Source organism: Heterodontus francisci, chromosome 34, assembly GCF_036365525.1.
Source record: "Heterodontus francisci isolate sHetFra1 chromosome 34, sHetFra1.hap1, whole genome shotgun sequence".
Lineage (NCBI taxonomy): Eukaryota > Metazoa > Chordata > Chondrichthyes > Heterodontiformes > Heterodontidae > Heterodontus > Heterodontus francisci.
Window position 1 is genome coordinate 18747828 of NC_090404.1, and position 16407 is coordinate 18764234.

General features: G+C 47.0%; 12 non-coding genes across 12 annotated transcripts; 6 read left to right on the top strand and 6 right to left on the bottom strand.

Annotated features, from left to right (window-relative positions):
* Positions 1-295: 295 nt before the first annotated feature.
* trnai-aau (transfer RNA isoleucine (anticodon AAU)) lies at positions 296-369 on the bottom strand. The gene has a single exon. It is a non-coding gene; the product is annotated as a tRNA-Ile (tRNA).
* A 368-nt stretch (positions 370-737) lies between these two features.
* Positions 738-819, top strand: trnal-cag (transfer RNA leucine (anticodon CAG)). Its single transcript has one exon. It is a non-coding gene; the product is annotated as a tRNA-Leu (tRNA).
* A 2526-nt stretch (positions 820-3345) lies between these two features.
* trnai-aau (transfer RNA isoleucine (anticodon AAU)) lies at positions 3346-3419 on the bottom strand. Its single transcript has one exon. It is a non-coding gene; the product is annotated as a tRNA-Ile (tRNA).
* Positions 3420-3787: 368 nt separating this feature from the next.
* trnal-cag (transfer RNA leucine (anticodon CAG)) lies at positions 3788-3869 on the top strand. Its single transcript has one exon. It is a non-coding gene; the product is annotated as a tRNA-Leu (tRNA).
* A 2526-nt stretch (positions 3870-6395) lies between these two features.
* Positions 6396-6469, bottom strand: trnai-aau (transfer RNA isoleucine (anticodon AAU)). The gene has a single exon. It is a non-coding gene; the product is annotated as a tRNA-Ile (tRNA).
* A 368-nt stretch (positions 6470-6837) lies between these two features.
* On the top strand, positions 6838-6919 carry trnal-cag (transfer RNA leucine (anticodon CAG)). Its single transcript has one exon. It is a non-coding gene; the product is annotated as a tRNA-Leu (tRNA).
* Positions 6920-9445: 2526 nt separating this feature from the next.
* Positions 9446-9519, bottom strand: trnai-aau (transfer RNA isoleucine (anticodon AAU)). The gene has a single exon. It is a non-coding gene; the product is annotated as a tRNA-Ile (tRNA).
* A 368-nt stretch (positions 9520-9887) lies between these two features.
* On the top strand, positions 9888-9969 carry trnal-cag (transfer RNA leucine (anticodon CAG)). The gene has a single exon. It is a non-coding gene; the product is annotated as a tRNA-Leu (tRNA).
* A 2526-nt stretch (positions 9970-12495) lies between these two features.
* On the bottom strand, positions 12496-12569 carry trnai-aau (transfer RNA isoleucine (anticodon AAU)). The gene has a single exon. It is a non-coding gene; the product is annotated as a tRNA-Ile (tRNA).
* Positions 12570-12937: 368 nt separating this feature from the next.
* Positions 12938-13019, top strand: trnal-cag (transfer RNA leucine (anticodon CAG)). Its single transcript has one exon. It is a non-coding gene; the product is annotated as a tRNA-Leu (tRNA).
* Positions 13020-15545: 2526 nt separating this feature from the next.
* Positions 15546-15619, bottom strand: trnai-aau (transfer RNA isoleucine (anticodon AAU)). Its single transcript has one exon. It is a non-coding gene; the product is annotated as a tRNA-Ile (tRNA).
* Positions 15620-15987: 368 nt separating this feature from the next.
* trnal-cag (transfer RNA leucine (anticodon CAG)) lies at positions 15988-16069 on the top strand. Its single transcript has one exon. It is a non-coding gene; the product is annotated as a tRNA-Leu (tRNA).
* The last annotated feature ends 338 nt before the right edge of the window (positions 16070-16407 follow it).

Here is a 16407-nt window from a genome sequence, read left to right on the forward strand (position 1 = left end):
TTCGGCCATTTCAGAGGACAGTTAAAAGTACTGTGGGTCAGGAGGCGCCAGAAGAGGTAAAGGAAGGCAGGTCTCTTTCCTGAAATGACATCGGTGCAGCAGATGGGTTTTCCAGCAAAGGATGATGGTTTCACAGCACCTTGAGTGAGCGAAGGTGAAATGGGGCATATTTGCATTTGTGAATGAAATGGAAAATGGTTGAGCTGTTGTGGGGGGATTTGTATTAGTATTTGCTCATGGATTGTAAATGCAATGCACCCAAGCAAGGCAATTACTGCCCCTGTGCTTAAATTAGTGGCCTGTATGGGGATTGAACCCAGGACCTTGGCGTTATTAGCACCACGCTCTAACCATCTGAGCTAACAGGCCTTGACACTCAGCTACCTGTTAATGTTAATGTTGTACGCCTGTCACCTTTCATCAGCACTCTCTTTCTCTCTCCACAGATGCTGAGTTTCAGCAACACTTGCTCTTTTTCTTTCACATTTCCAACATGCACACACACTTTGACTTTGATTTCTATCTTCAAGTGGCTTTTGCAAACTCCATTTATCCACAAAGCCTGCATTACCAATTCAACAATGCAACCACTCGGCCTGCACTTTCAATGCATTGTGCTTACAAATTCCTCTCACTTCCATCTTCCCAAGCAAAGACCTCCATTCACAGGATAATTCTGAAGAAAAGCACCTTTCAATCACCAATCAATTCCTTTACAGCCACAACCTCGACTGCATGGTAGCGTGGCCGAGCGGTCTAAGGCGCTGGATTCAGGTTCCAGTCTCTTCGGAGGCGTGGGTTCGAATCCCACCGCTGCCAGCATTTGACTCCCTGTTCCTTTTGGGCACACTCATTCTGCTGTGCTGGGCACATTGTCGCCGGGACAAGTCCACTTCTTCCCTGCGGCCCCTTTGCTTTCACCACCTTGGCTCCTGTGCCAGTATTTGAAGACATGGCTAATGCTCGCAAACTCTCTTGGCCTGCGAGCGTTACCTTTCTATTTATGCTACTCTTTCAATAAAACTTCAATGTCAAGACATTCTACCAGGGCATTTTGAAAATCTTCATTGTCATTCGCAACTCTGCAATTCTTTCACATGAGTCCATTTCAGAAAGGTTTCAATCCTTGCCATTGTCCCTACAGCCACTGACAAATTGCTCCATTCTCTCTTTTCACCGCTGTCTATATCACAGAAATTCCAACCCATGTCTCCTGAAATTGAGTTTCGCATGGATTTCTGCTTCTCGAGTGCTCTATATTTTCTTACCATCTTTCTGATCATCTTCCGATAAGCCTCAGCTATTCGGCCTCTGAAGACCTTCGATTGCCATAGCTATCTTCATTTGAACTGCTAGTTTATCTGCTTCTCATGCAGCCAAATCAAAGAACCATAGCTCTACCATTTCTTTGAAAAGTTTGAATTTGGCAAGAGGATCGAGGCTTTCCACTTGGTAGATGGGAATTTAAACGTCATCATGTGGACATTCCTGGGATTTTCCCTGCTTTCCGAGGTAGGAAGAAGCTTTCCTGCTTTCCTCTGCACGAAGGTTTCAATGTGCTGCCGATCTGGCTGCCTGCAGTACTTTTACTTGCCGTCACCTCTTTCTGAACTCTATGGCACTGCAGGTCTGTGGCCCTGTTGCTCCCCTTCGCACGCTTTTTCAGGCATTGTCCACAAAGCAGTTTATTTTGCTGTCAATGGCACCAGGATGCCTCAAATAGCTGTAATGGCTGTGATGGCTATTTGCAGCATTTTATTTTAAGCCTGCTTTTCAATCGACCTGCACTGGCCTTTTTCAGCCTTTTGCAAGCTTGTCTTTGAATTAACTTGCAGCGGCATGCCCCAAATCAACCGATCACACCCCTTCGCTACTGAACCGCCGGCCCCTCAGTGCAGCTACTCACTGTTGCCAATGAAGTACTGCCTTCTGATAGTGCTTCACCTCTCGGAGCTCTGTCGACAGCTTCTGCGCCCCTCGCGGAATTCTGCTGCAGTGCCAAGCTGAATGTGACGCTCTCCCGATGTGCCGTAAAAAGTCCAAATCTTCGACAAATCGTTCGCTGTGACCGCATTGTGCTCCCTCTATCCTTCAAACACAAAGTCGCCAATCAATCACGCAGGTAGGACAGGTAAACTATATTGTGACTTCTTGATTTGACGATGAGAGTAGAAGATCAATATCGCTGGAGAGTTTTCACCAGAGCGTCTTGCTCGTTCAACAAACAGATTCCGACTGCTATGTCACGTGACAGACGACATCATATCCTCCCTGACGATGCATACGAGTTATCGACATACCCGCTGAAAGACGTACGACAACAGCAACCATCGTCGGGGATCTGTGGACTTGCACTCCAAGGTGCCATTGTTCCTTTATACTTCTTCCATTTATTGTGTATTCCCTCGCCTTATTAGGCTTCCCCAAATGCGTTCCCTCACACCTCTGTGGATTGAATTCCAATTGCCGCTGTTCTGCCGATGTCACTCGTCCGTTCATATCTTCCTGCAGTCTCCAGCTTTCTCCTCATTATCACCCCTAAAGCCCAGTCTCCTTTGACAGCACCTTCCAAACCCGTCACCTCGATCGCCTTAAATGACAAGGGCAACAGTCGCATGGGGAACACCACTACCTACAAGTTCCCCACCAAAGCACACACCATCCTGACGTGGCATTATATCGCCGTTCTTTCACTGTCACTGAGTCACAATTCTGGAAGCCCCTCCCTAACAGCACTGGGTGTACCGGCTGCACATGGACTGCAGTAGTTCAAGAAGGTGGCTCGCCACCACCACCTTCTCAAGAGCAAATATTGATGGGCCAGCGATGCTAACATCCCATGAAGGAAGATAAAAGGGAACATGTGAGAAACTCAGTTCTCCTGGGTGGCAATTTGTTATTTGGCGATTTGAACGGAGGTAAGCCAGCAGAAAGATGCAAAGCAATGTTCAAATAGACTGACATTTTTTGTTTATTTTTTCACGGGGCATCAGTGAGAAAGGCAGCATTTATTGTCCGTCCTTAATTGCCCTTGAAAGGTCAGTGGCCAGTTCGGCCATTTCAGAGGACAGTTAAAAGTACTGTGGGTCAGGAGGCGCCAGAAGAGGTAAAGGAAGGCAGGTCTCTTTCCTGAAATGACATCGGTGCAGCAGATGGGTTTTCCAGCAAAGGATGATGGTTTCACAGCACCTTGAGTGAGCGAAGGTGAAATGGGGCATATTTGCATTTGTGAATGAAATGGAAAATGGTTGAGCTGTTGTGGGGGGATTTGTATTAGTATTTGCTCATGGATTGTAAATGCAATGCACCCAAGCAAGGCAATTACTGCCCCCGTGCTTAAATTAGTGGCCTGTATGGGGATTGAACCCAGGACCTTGGCGTTATTAGCACCACGCTCTAACCATCTGAGCTAACAGGCCTTGACACTCAGCTACCTGTTAATGTTAATGTTGTACGCCTGTCACCTTTCATCAGCACTCTCTTTCTCTCTCCACAGATGCTGAGTTTCAGCAACACTTGCTCTTTTTCTTTCACATTTCCAACATGCACACACACTTTGACTTTGATTTCTATCTTCAAGTGGCTTTTGCAAACTCCATTTATCCACAAAGCCTGCATTACCAATTCAACAATGCAACCACTCGGCCTGCACTTTCAATGCATTGTGCTTACAAATTCCTCTCACTTCCATCTTCCCAAGCAAAGACCTCCATTCACAGGATAATTCTGAAGAAAAGCACCTTTCAATCACCAATCAATTCCTTTACAGCCACAACCTTGACTGCATGGTAGCGTGGCCGAGCGGTCTAAGGCGCTGGATTCAGGTTCCAGTCTCTTTGGAGGCGTGGGTTCGAATCCCACCGCTGCCAGCATTTGACTCCCTGTTCCTTTTGGGCACACTCATTCTGCTGTGCTGGGCACATTGTCGCCGGGACAAGTCCACTTCTTCCCTGCGGCCCCTTTGCTTTCACCACCTTGGCTCCTGTGCCAGTATTTGAAGACATGGCTAATGCTCGCAAACTCTCTTGGCCTGCGAGCGTTACCTTTCTATTTATGCTACTCTTTCAATAAAACTTCAATGTCAAGACATTCTACCAGGGCATTTTGAAAATCTTCATTGTCATTCGCAACTCTGCAATTCTTTCACATGAGTCCATTTCAGAAAGGTTTCAATCCTTGCCATTGTCCCTACAGCCACTGACAAATTGCTCCATTCTCTCTTTTCACCGCTGTCTATATCACAGAAATTCCAACCCATGTCTCCTGAAATTGAGTTTCGCATGGATTTCTGCTTCTCGAGTGCTCTATATTTTCTTACCATCTTTCTGATCATCTTCCGATAAGCCTCAGCTATTCGGCCTCTGAAGACCTTCGATTGCCATAGCTATCTTCATTTGAACTGCTAGTTTATCTGCTTCTCATGCAGCCAAATCAAAGAACCATAGCTCTACCATTTCTTTGAAAAGTTTGAATTTGGCAAGAGGATCGAGGCTTTCCACTTGGTAGATGGGAATTTAAACGTCATCATGTGGACATTCCTGGGATTTTCCCTGCTTTCCGAGGTAGGAAGAAGCTTTCCTGCTTTCCTCTGCACGAAGGTTTCAACGTGCTGCCGATCTGGCTGCCTGCAGTACTTTTACTTGCCGTCACCTCTTTCTGAACTCTATGGCACTGCAGGTCTGTGGCCCTGTTGCTCCCCTTCGCACGCTTTTTCAGGCATTGTCCACAAAGCAGTTTATTTTGCTGTCAATGGCACCAGGATGCCTCAAATAGCTGTAATGGCTGTGATGGCTATTTGCAGCATTTTATTTTAAGCCTGCTTTTCAATCGACCTGCACTGGCCTTTTTCAGCCTTTTGCAAGCTTGTCTTTGAATTAACTTGCAGCGGCATGCCCCAAATCAACCGATCACACCCCTTCGCTACTGAACCGCCGGCCCCTCAGTGCAGCTACTCACTGTTGCCAATGAAGTACTGCCTTCTGATAGTGCTTCACCTCTCGGAGCTCTGTCGACAGCTTCTGCGCCCCTCGCGGAATTCTGCTGCAGTGCCAAGCTGAATGTGACGCTCTCCCGATGTGCCGTAAAAAGTCCAAATCTTCGACAAATCGTTCGCTGTGACCGCATTGTGCTCCCTCTATCCTTCAAACACAAAGTCGCCAATCAATCACGCAGGTAGGACAGGTAAACTATATTGTGACTTCTTGATTTGACGATGAGAGTAGAAGATCAATATCGCTGGAGAGTTTTCACCAGAGCGTCTTGCTCGTTCAACAAACAGATTCCGACTGCTATGTCACGTGACAGACGACATCATATCCTCCCTGACGATGCATACGAGTTATCGACATACCCGCTGAAAGACGTACGACAACAGCAACCATCGTCGGGGATCTGTGGACTTGCACTCCAAGGTGCCATTGTTCCTTTATACTTCTTCCATTTATTGTGTATTCCCTCGCCTTATTAGGCTTCCCCAAATGCGTTCCCTCACACCTCTGTGGATTGAATTCCAATTGCCGCTGTTCTGCCGATGTCACTCGTCCGTTCATATCTTCCTGCAGTCTCCAGCTTTCTCCTCATTATCACCCCTAAAGCCCAGTCTCCTTTGACAGCACCTTCCAAACCCGTCACCTCGATCGCCTTAAATGACAAGGGCAACAGTCGCATGGGGAACACCACTACCTACAAGTTCCCCACCAAAGCACACACCATCCTGACGTGGCATTATATCGCCGTTCTTTCACTGTCACTGAGTCACAATTCTGGAAGCCCCTCCCTAACAGCACTGGGTGTACCGGCTGCACATGGACTGCAGTAGTTCAAGAAGGTGGCTCGCCACCACCACCTTCTCAAGAGCAAATATTGATGGGCCAGCGATGCTAACATCCCATGAAGGAAGATAAAAGGGAACATGTGAGAAACTCAGTTCTCCTGGGTGGCAATTTGTTATTTGGCGATTTGAACGGAGGTAAGCCAGCAGAAAGATGCAAAGCAATGTTCAAATAGACTGACATTTTTTGTTTATTTTTTCACGGGGCATCAGTGAGAAAGGCAGCATTTATTGTCCGTCCTTAATTGCCCTTGAAAGGTCAGTGGCCAGTTCGGCCATTTCAGAGGACAGTTAAAAGTACTGTGGGTCAGGAGGCGCCAGAAGAGGTAAAGGAAGGCAGGTCTCTTTCCTGAAATGACATCGGTGCAGCAGATGGGTTTTCCAGCAAAGGATGATGGTTTCACAGCACCTTGAGTGAGCGAAGGTGAAATGGGGCATATTTGCATTTGTGAATGAAATGGAAAATGGTTGAGCTGTTGTGGGGGGATTTGTATTAGTATTTGCTCATGGATTGTAAATGCAATGCACCCAAGCAAGGCAATTACTGCCCCCGTGCTTAAATTAGTGGCCTGTATGGGGATTGAACCCAGGACCTTGGCGTTATTAGCACCACGCTCTAACCATCTGAGCTAACAGGCCTTGACACTCAGCTACCTGTTAATGTTAATGTTGTACGCCTGTCACCTTTCATCAGCACTCTCTTTCTCTCTCCACAGATGCTGAGTTTCAGCAACACTTGCTCTTTTTCTTTCACATTTCCAACATGCACACACACTTTGACTTTGATTTCTATCTTCAAGTGGCTTTTGCAAACTCCATTTATCCACAAAGCCTGCATTACCAATTCAACAATGCAACCACTCGGCCTGCACTTTCAATGCATTGTGCTTACAAATTCCTCTCACTTCCATCTTCCCAAGCAAAGACCTCCATTCACAGGATAATTCTGAAGAAAAGCACCTTTCAATCACCAATCAATTCCTTTACAGCCACAACCTCGACTGCATGGTAGCGTGGCCGAGCGGTCTAAGGCGCTGGATTCAGGTTCCAGTCTCTTCGGAGGCGTGGGTTCGAATCCCACCGCTGCCAGCATTTGACTCCCTGTTCCTTTTGGGCACACTCATTCTGCTGTGCTGGGCACATTGTCGCCGGGACAAGTCCACTTCTTCCCTGCGGCCCCTTTGCTTTCACCACCTTGGCTCCTGTGCCAGTATTTGAAGACATGGCTAATGCTCGCAAACTCTCTTGGCCTGCGAGCGTTACCTTTCTATTTATGCTACTCTTTCAATAAAACTTCAATGTCAAGACATTCTACCAGGGCATTTTGAAAATCTTCATTGTCATTCGCAACTCTGCAATTCTTTCACATGAGTCCATTTCAGAAAGGTTTCAATCCTTGCCATTGTCCCTACAGCCACTGACAAATTGCTCCATTCTCTCTTTTCACCGCTGTCTATATCACAGAAATTCCAACCCATGTCTCCTGAAATTGAGTTTCGCATGGATTTCTGCTTCTCGAGTGCTCTATATTTTCTTACCATCTTTCTGATCATCTTCCGATAAGCCTCAGCTATTCGGCCTCTGAAGACCTTCGATTGCCATAGCTATCTTCATTTGAACTGCTAGTTTATCTGCTTCTCATGCAGCCAAATCAAAGAACCATAGCTCTACCATTTCTTTGAAAAGTTTGAATTTGGCAAGAGGATCGAGGCTTTCCACTTGGTAGATGGGAATTTAAACGTCATCATGTGGACATTCCTGGGATTTTCCCTGCTTTCCGAGGTAGGAAGAAGCTTTCCTGCTTTCCTCTGCACGAAGGTTTCAATGTGCTGCCGATCTGGCTGCCTGCAGTACTTTTACTTGCCGTCACCTCTTTCTGAACTCTATGGCACTGCAGGTCTGTGGCCCTGTTGCTCCCCTTCGCACGCTTTTTCAGGCATTGTCCACAAAGCAGTTTATTTTGCTGTCAATGGCACCAGGATGCCTCAAATAGCTGTAATGGCTGTGATGGCTATTTGCAGCATTTTATTTTAAGCCTGCTTTTCAATCGACCTGCACTGGCCTTTTTCAGCCTTTTGCAAGCTTGTCTTTGAATTAACTTGCAGCGGCATGCCCCAAATCAACCGATCACACCCCTTCGCTACTGAACCGCCGGCCCCTCAGTGCAGCTACTCACTGTTGCCAATGAAGTACTGCCTTCTGATAGTGCTTCACCTCTCGGAGCTCTGTCGACAGCTTCTGCGCCCCTCGCGGAATTCTGCTGCAGTGCCAAGCTGAATGTGACGCTCTCCCGATGTGCCGTAAAAAGTCCAAATCTTCGACAAATCGTTCGCTGTGACCGCATTGTGCTCCCTCTATCCTTCAAACACAAAGTCGCCAATCAATCACGCAGGTAGGACAGGTAAACTATATTGTGACTTCTTGATTTGACGATGAGAGTAGAAGATCAATATCGCTGGAGAGTTTTCACCAGAGCGTCTTGCTCGTTCAACAAACAGATTCCGACTGCTATGTCACGTGACAGACGACATCATATCCTCCCTGACGATGCATACGAGTTATCGACATACCCGCTGAAAGACGTACGACAACAGCAACCATCGTCGGGGATCTGTGGACTTGCACTCCAAGGTGCCATTGTTCCTTTATACTTCTTCCATTTATTGTGTATTCCCTCGCCTTATTAGGCTTCCCCAAATGCGTTCCCTCACACCTCTGTGGATTGAATTCCAATTGCCGCTGTTCTGCCGATGTCACTCGTCCGTTCATATCTTCCTGCAGTCTCCAGCTTTCTCCTCATTATCACCCCTAAAGCCCAGTCTCCTTTGACAGCACCTTCCAAACCCGTCACCTCGATCGCCTTAAATGACAAGGGCAACAGTCGCATGGGGAACACCACTACCTACAAGTTCCCCACCAAAGCACACACCATCCTGACGTGGCATTATATCGCCGTTCTTTCACTGTCACTGAGTCACAATTCTGGAAGCCCCTCCCTAACAGCACTGGGTGTACCGGCTGCACATGGACTGCAGTAGTTCAAGAAGGTGGCTCGCCACCACCACCTTCTCAAGAGCAATTATTGATGGGCCAGCGATGCTAACATCCCATGAAGGAAGATAAAAGGGAACATGTGAGAAACTCAGTTCTCCTGGGTGGCAATTTGTTATTTGGCGATTTGAACGGAGGTAAGCCAGCAGAAAGATGCAAAGCAATGTTCAAATAGACTGACATTTTTTGTTTATTTTTTCACGGGGCATCAGTGAGAAAGGCAGCATTTATTGTCCGTCCTTAATTGCCCTTGAAAGGTCAGTGGCCAGTTCGGCCATTTCAGAGGACAGTTAAAAGTACTGTGGGTCAGGAGGCGCCAGAAGAGGTAAAGGAAGGCAGGTCTCTTTCCTGAAATGACATCGGTGCAGCAGATGGGTTTTCCAGCAAAGGATGATGGTTTCACAGCACCTTGAGTGAGCGAAGGTGAAATGGGGCATATTTGCATTTGTGAATGAAATGGAAAATGGTTGAGCTGTTGTGGGGGGATTTGTATTAGTATTTGCTCATGGATTGTAAATGCAATGCACCCAAGCAAGGCAATTACTGCCCCCGTGCTTAAATTAGTGGCCTGTATGGGGATTGAACCCAGGACCTTGGCATTATTAGCACCACGCTCTAACCATCTGAGCTAACAGGCCTTGACACTCAGCTACCTGTTAATGTTAATGTTGTACGCCTGTCACCTTTCATCAGCACTCTCTTTCTCTCTCCACAGATGCTGAGTTTCAGCAACACTTGCTCTTTTTCTTTCACATTTCCAACATGCACACACACTTTGACTTTGATTTCTATCTTCAAGTGGCTTTTGCAAACTCCATTTATCCACAAAGCCTGCATTACCAATTCAACAATGCAACCACTCGGCCTGCACTTTCAATGCATTGTGCTTACAAATTCCTCTCACTTCCATCTTCCCAAGCAAAGACCTCCATTCACAGGATAATTCTGAAGAAAAGCACCTTTCAATCACCAATCAATTCCTTTACAGCCACAACCTCGACTGCATGGTAGCGTGGCCGAGCGGTCTAAGGCGCTGGATTCAGGTTCCAGTCTCTTCGGAGGCGTGGGTTCGAATCCCACCGCTGCCAGCATTTGACTCCCTGTTCCTTTTGGGCACACTCATTCTGCTGTGCTGGGCACATTGTCGCCGGGACAAGTCCACTTCTTCCCTGCGGCCCCTTTGCTTTCACCACCTTGGCTCCTGTGCCAGTATTTGAAGACATGGCTAATGCTCGCAAACTCTCTTGGCCTGCGAGCGTTACCTTTCTATTTATGCTACTCTTTCAATAAAACTTCAATGTCAAGACATTCTACCAGGGCATTTTGAAAATCTTCATTGTCATTCGCAACTCTGCAATTCTTTCACATGAGTCCATTTCAGAAAGGTTTCAATCCTTGCCATTGTCCCTACAGCCACTGACAAATTGCTCCATTCTCTCTTTTCACCGCTGTCTATATCACAGAAATTCCAACCCATGTCTCCTGAAATTGAGTTTCGCATGGATTTCTGCTTCTCGAGTGCTCTATATTTTCTTACCATCTTTCTGATCATCTTCCGATAAGCCTCAGCTATTCGGCCTCTGAAGACCTTCGATTGCCATAGCTATCTTCATTTGAACTGCTAGTTTATCTGCTTCTCATGCAGCCAAATCAAAGAACCATAGCTCTACCATTTCTTTGAAAAGTTTGAATTTGGCAAGAGGATCGAGGCTTTCCACTTGGTAGATGGGAATTTAAACGTCATCATGTGGACATTCCTGGGATTTTCCCTGCTTTCCGAGGTAGGAAGAAGCTTTCCTGCTTTCCTCTGCACGAAGGTTTCAATGTGCTGCCGATCTGGCTGCCTGCAGTACTTTTACTTGCCGTCACCTCTTTCTGAACTCTATGGCACTGCAGGTCTGTGGCCCTGTTGCTCCCCTTCGCACGCTTTTTCAGGCATTGTCCACAAAGCAGTTTATTTTGCTGTCAATGGCACCAGGATGCCTCAAATAGCTGTAATGGCTGTGATGGCTATTTGCAGCATTTTATTTTAAGCCTGCTTTTCAATCGACCTGCACTGGCCTTTTTCAGCCTTTTGCAAGCTTGTCTTTGAATTAACTTGCAGCGGCATGCCCCAAATCAACCGATCACACCCCTTCGCTACTGAACCGCCGGCCCCTCAGTGCAGCTACTCACTGTTGCCAATGAAGTACTGCCTTCTGATAGTGCTTCACCTCTCGGAGCTCTGTCGACAGCTTCTGCGCCCCTCGCGGAATTCTGCTGCAGTGCCAAGCTGAATGTGACGCTCTCCCGATGTGCCGTAAAAAGTCCAAATCTTCGACAAATCGTTCGCTGTGACCGCATTGTGCTCCCTCTATCCTTCAAACACAAAGTCGCCAATCAATCACGCAGGTAGGACAGGTAAACTATATTGTGACTTCTTGATTTGACGATGAGAGTAGAAGATCAATATCGCTGGAGAGTTTTCACCAGAGCGTCTTGCTCGTTCAACAAACAGATTCCGACTGCTATGTCACGTGACAGACGACATCATATCCTCCCTGACGATGCATACGAGTTATCGACATACCCGCTGAAAGACGTACGACAACAGCAACCATCGTCGGGGATCTGTGGACTTGCACTCCAAGGTGCCATTGTTCCTTTATACTTCTTCCATTTATTGTGTATTCCCTCGCCTTATTAGGCTTCCCCAAATGCGTTCCCTCACACCTCTGTGGATTGAATTCCAATTGCCGCTGTTCTGCCGATGTCACTCGTCCGTTCATATCTTCCTGCAGTCTCCAGCTTTCTCCTCATTATCACCCCTAAAGCCCAGTCTCCTTTGACAGCACCTTCCAAACCCGTCACCTCGATCGCCTTAAATGACAAGGGCAACAGTCGCATGGGGAACACCACTACCTACAAGTTCCCCACCAAAGCACACACCATCCTGACGTGGCATTATATCGCCGTTCTTTCACTGTCACTGAGTCACAATTCTGGAAGCCCCTCCCTAACAGCACTGGGTGTACCGGCTGCACATGGACTGCAGTAGTTCAAGAAGGTGGCTCGCCACCACCACCTTCTCAAGAGCAATTATTGATGGGCCAGCGATGCTAACATCCCATGAAGGAAGATAAAAGGGAACATGTGAGAAACTCAGTTCTCCTGGGTGGCAATTTGTTATTTGGCGATTTGAACGGAGGTAAGCCAGCAGAAAGATGCAAAGCAATGTTCAAATAGACTGACATTTTTTGTTTATTTTTTCACGGGGCATCAGTGAGAAAGGCAGCATTTATTGTCCGTCCTTAATTGCCCTTGAAAGGTCAGTGGCCAGTTCGGCCATTTCAGAGGACAGTTAAAAGTACTGTGGGTCAGGAGGCGCCAGAAGAGGTAAAGGAAGGCAGGTCTCTTTCCTGAAATGACATCGGTGCAGCAGATGGGTTTTCCAGCAAAGGATGATGGTTTCACAGCACCTTGAGTGAGCGAAGGTGAAATGGGGCATATTTGCATTTGTGAATGAAATGGAAAATGGTTGAGCTGTTGTGGGGGGATTTGTATTAGTATTTGCTCATGGATTGTAAATGCAATGCACCCAAGCAAGGCAATTACTGCCCCTGTGCTTAAATTAGTGGCCTGTATGGGGATTGAACCCAGGACCTTGGCGTTATTAGCACCACGCTCTAACCATCTGAGCTAACAGGCCTTGACACTCAGCTACCTGTTAATGTTAATGTTGTACGCCTGTCACCTTTCATCAGCACTCTCTTTCTCTCTCCACAGATGCTGAGTTTCAGCAACACTTGCTCTTTTTCTTTCACATTTCCAACATGCACACACACTTTGACTTTGATTTCTATCTTCAAGTGGCTTTTGCAAACTCCATTTATCCACAAAGCCTGCATTACCAATTCAACAATGCAACCACTCGGCCTGCACTTTCAATGCATTGTGCTTACAAATTCCTCTCACTTCCATCTTCCCAAGCAAAGACCTCCATTCACAGGATAATTCTGAAGAAAAGCACCTTTCAATCACCAATCAATTCCTTTACAGCCACAACCTCGACTGCATGGTAGCGTGGCCGAGCGGTCTAAGGCGCTGGATTCAGGTCCCAGTCTCTTCGGAGGCGTGGGTTCGAATCCCACCGCTGCCAGCATTTGACTCCCTGTTCCTTTTGGGCACACTCATTCTGCTGTGCTGGGCACATTGTCGCCGGGACAAGTCCACTTCTTCCCTGCGGCCCCTTTGCTTTCACCACCTTGGCTCCTGTGCCAGTATTTGAAGACATGGCTAATGCTCGCAAACTCTCTTGGCCTGCGAGCGTTACCTTTCTATTTATGCTACTCTTTCAATAAAACTTCAATGTCAAGACATTCTACCAGGGCATTTTGAAAATCTTCATTGTCATTCGCAACTCTGCAATTCTTTCACATGAGTCCATTTCAGAAAGGTTTCAATCCTTGCCATTGTCCCTACAGCCACTGACAAATTGCTCCATTCTCTCTTTTCACCGCTGTCTATATCACAGAAATTCCAACCCATGTCTCCTGAAATTGAGTTTCGCATGGATTTCTGCTTCTCGAGTGCTCTATATTTTCTTACCATCTTTCTGATCATCTTCCGATAAGCCTCAGCTATTCGGCCTCTGAAGACCTTCGATTGCCATAGCTATCTTCATTTGAACTGCTAGTTTATCTGCTTCTCATGCAGCCAAATCAAAGAACCATAGCTCTACCATTTCTTTGAAAAGTTTGAATTTGGCAAGAGGATCGAGGCTTTCCACTTGGTAGATGGGAATTTAAACGTCATCATGTGGACATTCCTGGGATTTTCCCTGCTTTCCGAGGTAGGAAGAAGCTTTCCTGCTTTCCTCTGCACGAAGGTTTCAATGTGCTGCCGATCTGGCTGCCTGCAGTACTTTTACTTGCCGTCACCTCTTTCTGAACTCTATGGCACTGCAGGTCTGTGGCCCTGTTGCTCCCCTTCGCACGCTTTTTCAGGCATTGTCCACAAAGCAGTTTATTTTGCTGTCAATGGCACCAGGATGCCTCAAATAGCTGTAATGGCTGTGATGGCTATTTGCAGCATTTTATTTTAAGCCTGCTTTTCAATCGACCTGCACTGGCCTTTTTCAGCCTTTTGCAAGCTTGTCTTTGAATTAACTTGCAGCGGCATGCCCCAAATCAACCGATCACACCCCTTCGCTACTGAACCGCCGGCCCCTCAGTGCAGCTACTCACTGTTGCCAATGAAGTACTGCCTTCTGATAGTGCTTCACCTCTCGGAGCTCTGTCGACAGCTTCTGCGCCCCTCGCGGAATTCTGCTGCAGTGCCAAGCTGAATGTGACGCTCTCCCGATGTGCCGTAAAAAGTCCAAATCTTCGACAAATCGTTCGCTGTGACCGCATTGTGCTCCCTCTATCCTTCAAACACAAAGTCGCCAATCAATCACGCAGGTAGGACAGGTAAACTATATTGTGACTTCTTGATTTGACGATGAGAGTAGAAGATCAATATCGCTGGAGAGTTTTCACCAGAGCGTCTTGCTCGTTCAACAAACAGATTCCGACTGCTATGTCACGTGACAGACGACATCATATCCTCCCTGACGATGCATACGAGTTATCGACATACCCGCTGAAAGACGTACGACAACAGCAACCATCGTCGGGGATCTGTGGACTTGCACTCCAAGGTGCCATTGTTCCTTTATACTTCTTCCATTTATTGTGTATTCCCTCGCCTTATTAGGCTTCCCCAAATGCGTTCCCTCACACCTCTGTGGATTGAATTCCAATTGCCGCTGTTCTGCCGATGTCACTCGTCCGTTCATATCTTCCTGCAGTCTCCAGCTTTCTCCTCATTATCACCCCTAAAGCCCAGTCTCCTTTGACAGCACCTTCCAAACCCGTCACCTCGATCGCCTTAAATGACAAGGGCAACAGTCGCATGGGGAACACCACTACCTACAAGTTCCCCACCAAAGCACACACCATCCTGACGTGGCATTATATCGCCGTTCTTTCACTGTCACTGAGTCACAATTCTGGAAGCCCCTCCCTAACAGCACTGGGTGTACCGGCTGCACATGGACTGCAGTAGTTCAAGAAGGTGGCTCGCCACCACCACCTTCTCAAGAGCAATTATTGATGGGCCAGCGATGCTAACATCCCATGAAGGAAGATAAAAGGGAACATGTGAGAAACTCAGTTCTCCTGGGTGGCAATTTGTTATTTGGCGATTTGAACGGAGGTAAGCCAGCAGAAAGATGCAAAGCAATGTTCAAATAGACTGACATTTTTTGTTTATTTTTTCACGGGGCATCAGTGAGAAAGGCAGCATTTATTGTCCGTCCTTAATTGCCCTTGAAAGGTCAGTGGCCAGTTCGGCCATTTCAGAGGACAGTTAAAAGTACTGTGGGTCAGGAGGCGCCAGAAGAGGTAAAGGAAGGCAGGTCTCTTTCCTGAAATGACATCGGTGCAGCAGATGGGTTTTCCAGCAAAGGATGATGGTTTCACAGCACCTTGAGTGAGCGAAGGTGAAATGGGGCATATTTGCATTTGTGAATGAAATGGAAAATGGTTGAGCTGTTGTGGGGGGATTTGTATTAGTATTTGCTCATGGATTGTAAATGCAATGCACCCAAGCAAGGCAATTACTGCCCCTGTGCTTAAATTAGTGGCCTGTATGGGGATTGAACCCAGGACCTTGGCGTTATTAGCACCACGCTCTAACCATCTGAGCTAACAGGCCTTGACACTCAGCTACCTGTTAATGTTAATGTTGTACGCCTGTCACCTTTCATCAGCACTCTCTTTCTCTCTCCACAGATGCTGAGTTTCAGCAACACTTGCTCTTTTTCTTTCACATTTCCAACATGCACACACACTTTGACTTTGATTTCTATCTTCAAGTGGCTTTTGCAAACTCCATTTATCCACAAAGCCTGCATTACCAATTCAACAATGCAACCACTCGGCCTGCACTTTCAATGCATTGTGCTTACAAATTCCTCTCACTTCCATCTTCCCAAGCAAAGACCTCCATTCACAGGATAATTCTGAAGAAAAGCACCTTTCAATCACCAATCAATTCCTTTACAGCCACAACCTCGACTGCATGGTAGCGTGGCCGAGCGGTCTAAGGCGCTGGATTCAGGTCCCAGTCTCTTCGGAGGCGTGGGTTCGAATCCCACCGCTGCCAGCATTTGACTCCCTGTTCCTTTTGGGCACACTCATTCTGCTGTGCTGGGCACATTGTCGCCGGGACAAGTCCACTTCTTCCCTGCGGCCCCTTTGCTTTCACCACCTTGGCTCCTGTGCCAGTATTTGAAGACATGGCTAATGCTCGCAAACTCTCTTGGCCTGCGAGCGTTACCTTTCTATTTATGCTACTCTTTCAATAAAACTTCAATGTCAAGACATTCTACCAGGGCATTTTGAAAATCTTCATTGTCATTCGCAACTCTGCAATTCTTTCACATGAGTCCATTTCAGAAAGGTTTCAATCCTTGCCATTGTCCCTACAGCCACTGACAAATT